The following is a 4,945-nucleotide window of genomic DNA, read 5'->3' on the forward strand; positions in this document are numbered from 1 at the left end:
GCTGCTCAAAAATTGAGTAAGGTAAGGTTTGTGGCCTGGAAAAACTCTGGGTGTGTATGGGTATAAGGTTTTTATTTTACATACAGTTTCACGCGCTTCTTCCACTTCAAATCTCCTCAACCACTTTAACGGATACCAGTTCTGGGTGAGCTTTCAGTAGCTTCCTGCAGGAAAAAGTGGCCAGTGTCCGGCCAGGCTGCTTCTCCAATGCTGCGCTGCTCGTGTTTATGCATGTGCAGCCCAGAAGTGCAGCACGCTCCGCCCACAGGCCACACTTTGACCAATGGGGGTGGGAGCCAATGGACAACTGCTCCTCCTTTCTTCTCTGGGGTGGATAGTTTAGATACACATTGTATGAATCTCCAGGAGGGTGGAGCACCAGTTGCCCACAGTGATGATCAACTCAAGAATGTACTCTTGAGTTGGCTTTCCCTCCTCCCTTTCTCACTCTCTGGATTCTCTCACTCTAGTTCCTGGTAACAGTTCCCAGACAAACCACCTGCATGCCAGCTCTTGGCTCTGCTCCGAGGGAGCCCAGGGTAAGTCAATGAGTGATTATACTGTATATGCAAATGTTCTAAAAAACATTTTTAAAAATTTACTTGCATTTTTAGGTTTCATAGGTTTAGCTTTAGTATTTACTAAATATCACCCAGTACAACAAGATCATTGTTACATTTGATTCCTCTTTATCAACAAAACATAAAGGAAATGGTGAGGGAAAGATATGTTACCATCATCAGTAAAGTATATTTGTCTTTCATTGATTTATTGAAGGCTGCCGAGGAGAATGGTTTCAGATTTTAACTTTTTATGTAGAAATAATTTTAGATTTATAGGAGAGTTGCAAAGCTAATACAGAGCGTTCCTATTATACACAATTTTTTTTGTATTGCTTTTCTGCTTCACACAATTACATGCTTTCCCATGTGAGATGAGAGGCCATGCCCACAGCCATCCCAGGGAATCGACCACATCCAGTCTTGGCCAGCCCCAGCCTCTTGCCATCTTTTAGTATTCAAATGGGTGTGTACCCACTTGCATGCATTGAGAGCAAGGGGATCTCCTGAAAGACAAAATCCCTGTTCTTCCTCTGAGCATGGCTATGTCGAGATGTGATTCCTGGAACAGCTGCTGCATCTTTCAAACCAAGACCAGCTTTAGGAGGAGCCAACATCTGAGGGCACAGCTGGAAGAAAAGGTCTGCACAACCCTGCCTCTGGTTTTAAGATAACAGTTTTCTGCTATATTCAAAGCATCCCAGCTGTACACTCTATTGTTAGAAATTCTTTATAAGCATCATCTCAGTGGCTGCCTAATAGTGTATATATTGAATGTTTTAATTTATTTAACTAAACCCCACTTATAAGACTTGAAGGCTGTTTCTTGTGTTTTGTTATTATAAATCATGCTATGGTAAGCATCTTTGTGTATAAAGCTTTTATTTGTATTTCAGATACTTTCTGGGGAACCTTTGGATTTTAAGACATGAACCTCTTTAAGCCTCTTGATACATATGGTCAGACTGCCAACAGACTATCACCTCACCAAACAAATATGAGTGTAACCTCATTACATCAGCAGCAGTGCTGGGTTTTTTTGTTTTATTTTTATTTTTATTTTTTCCCTATTTATTTATTTATTTATTTATTTATTTATTTATTTATTTATTTAGGCGAGGCAACCCTTGGTTGACCTCACAGATTGTAAGGACCTTGTCAGCTTACAATCCCTTATTTTTTAATTTTTTATGCCTACAGCACCTGGTCTTCTTCCTAGGCTGTCTCCTATCCAAGTACTAACCAGGCCTGACCCTGCTTAGTTTCCAAGATCAGACGGGATCGGGCTTGTTCAGGGTAGAATGGTCGCAGACTCATTTTTTTTTTTTAATTCACGGCTTCTTTGACAATTAAGAAGCAAAAGAGTATTGATTACCTATAGCTGACATCACACTCAATGGGGAAAGGCTAAAAGCATTTTCCTTAAGATAAAGAAAAAGACAAAGATGCCCACTTCTTTCGACATTGTATTGAAAGTCTTAGCCACAGCAATAAGACAAGAGAAATAAAAGGTATCCAAATTGGAAAGGAAGAAGTAAAACTCTTGTTAATTGCCAATGACATGATACTATGTATAGAGAACCCTAAAAATTCCACCAAAAAAACTGTTAGAACTGATTGATGAATTCAATAAAGTAGCAAGATACAAAATTAATATTCCGAAGTCAGTGGCATTTTTATACGCCAATGATGAACTTTCAGAAAGAGAAATTAAGAAAACAATCCCATTTACAATTGCATCAAAAACAATGAAATACCTGGGAATCAATTTACCAAGGAGGTAAAAGAGCCATTCTCAGAAAATTGTCATTGAAGAAGATACAAATAAATGGAAGCATATACTGTGTTCATGGGAAGGAAGAATCAACATCATGAAAGTGGACATATGACCCAAAGCAATCTATAGATTCAATGCAATCCTTATCAAAATACCAATGACATTTTTCAGAGAGCTAGAACAAATAATTCTAAAATTTACATGGAACCATAAAAGACCCCGAATAGCCACAGCAATCTTGAGAAAGAAGAATAAAGTTGGAAGTATCACACTACCAGATATCAAACTATACTACAAGGCTACAGTAATCAAAACAGCATGGTAGTGGCATAAATACAGATATATTGATCAATGGAACAGAATAAAGAGCCCAGAAATAAATCCACGCCTATACGCTCACTTAATATATGACAAAAGAGGCAAGAATATACAATGGGGTAAAGACAGTCTCTTCAATAAATGGTGCTGGGAAAATTGGACAGATGCATGCAAAAAAAAAGAAAAGAAAAAGAAAAAGAAACTGGACCACCTTTTTACACCATATACAAAAATAGACTCAAAATGGATTAAAGACTTAAATGTAAGACCCGAAACCATAAAACTTTTAGAAGAAGACATAGGCTTGAAACTCTCTAATACTGCTAACAGTAATTTCTTTTTGGATATATCCCCTCGGAAACAAAATTTAAAATAAACAAATGGGACTACATCAAACTAAAAAGTTTCCGTACAACAAAGGAAACCATCAACAAAACAAAAAGAAAACCAACTGAATGGGAGAAGATATTCGCTTATGATACATCTGATAAGAGGTCAATATCCAAAATATATAAAGAACTCATACGACTCAACAACAACAAAACAATCAATCCAATTTAAAAATGGGCAGAGGACCTGAACAGATATTTCTCCAAAGAGGAAATACAGATGGCCAATAGACATATCAAAAGATGCTCAAGGTCACTAATCATCAGAGAAATGTAAATTAAAATCACAATGAGATATCACCCGATACCTGTCAGATTGGCTATCATCAATAAATCAAAGAATAACAAGTATTGATGAGGAAGTTGAGAAATGGGCACTCTCATACACTATAGAATACAGTCGGAGATTTCTCAAAAAATTAAAAATGAATATACCTTTTGACCCAGCAATTGAACTTCTGGATATTTATCCAAAGAAAATCAAAACAATAATTCGTAAAGATCTATGCATCCCTACATTCACAGCAGCACAATTTACAATAGCCAAGATATGGAAGCTACCTAAATGCCCATTAACAGAAGATTAAATAAAGAAGTTATGGTTCATATATACAATAAAATATTACTCAGTCATAAAAAAAATGCAGTCCTACCATTTGCAACAACATGGATGGCTCTACAGCCTCTCGTTGTTTCTTGAAGACCCATTTGGGAGAATTTTGGTTCCTATTAGATGCTGGTCTCCAAGAGGCCATCTTACCTTTGTCCACCTCTTGTTCCGCTTTCCTCCACCACGTGGTTCCACAATGCTCCTCAACTTTACCCTCACACTTCTCCCAGGCCCTGCATGGGTCCCACAGCAGAGGCAGAGAGGGAAGCAGCTTTATCTCCCTGACCACTCCCAGTGACAGGGGACTGCCTGAGGCACAGCATAGAGAAAGATTCTGAGATCTTTTCTCTGCTCCTCAGGAAAAGCCATGATTGATTAGAGGTGACATTGTGGGTATGGAAAGGGAATGCCCAAATATATGCCACATATTTGTCTTCCCTCTACAGAGTCCTACACAAAGCTCACCATCATACCTGCCAAGCTAAATCCCAGGAAATACTGCAGATCAGAGCCTGTCAGAGCTGGAGGAGACGTGTTCAGAATAAACAACTCCCAGTAGTGTTTCCTGAGCTTTTACTATGCGCAGTCTCTATGGCATGAGATGCAAGAACACAGCTCAGGAACTATTGTATTCACGATGGCTTCAATGCAGTGAAAGCACAAACAGGTTTTAAAGCAGAAATGGAAGGTGCCAGCCCTGGTGGAGTAGCAATGGTGGCACAAGCTCGTGACCTTCAGCTGGCACATTGCAAAGCTCTTTGAAAGAGCACAGGCTTTGCTATCAGGAAACCTGGGGTTTGCCCCCACAGGTCCACTACTGCCAGGTGGTGACCCTGGGCCAGAAACTCACTCTCTTGAGTTCCAAAAATTTTTCCATAGTTCGAGCTCTTGTGTCAGTATTAATATGTGCTTCTCTTTGAGAAACCCTGCCATATTTGTAAACCCCAGGACCATGGCCATCTTGTGCAGGCTTAAAGGGGCTACATGGTGGGCACTTGACAAATCCCAATCTTCTCTAAAGAGTGGCTGTCCTGGCACCCAGTAGGCACTCGACAAGTGAGGTTCCCCCACTTCCTAATAAAGTTTATTTGGGACCATCGCGTATAGGAAAGCCCTTAGCAAGCAGTCAAGGTCACCATCAACATTAAATATTTTACGATTACTCAATCCTATTGGATCCTGCAAAAACCAATCCTTTAGTATTCATTCATGCCTAAACCTTTCTGGAGGCCCACGGTGTGTCAGGCAGATGAGGTGCTGGGGATACCAGTGTGAATGAGGCTGGCTCATG

The 4,945-nt window shown here is 39.6% G+C and overlaps 1 pseudogene; it reads right to left on the minus strand.

Annotated features, from left to right (window-relative positions):
* Positions 1-1,751: 1,751 nt before the first annotated feature.
* On the minus strand, positions 1,752-1,873 carry LOC120610404 (uncharacterized; annotated as a pseudogene).
* Between the last annotated feature and the right edge of the window lie 3,072 nt (positions 1,874-4,945).

The sequence above is a fragment of the Pteropus medius genome, unplaced genomic scaffold, assembly GCF_902729225.1.
Source record: "Pteropus medius unplaced genomic scaffold, Ma_sr-lr_union100, whole genome shotgun sequence".
Classification (NCBI taxonomy): Eukaryota; Metazoa; Chordata; class Mammalia; order Chiroptera; family Pteropodidae; genus Pteropus; species Pteropus medius.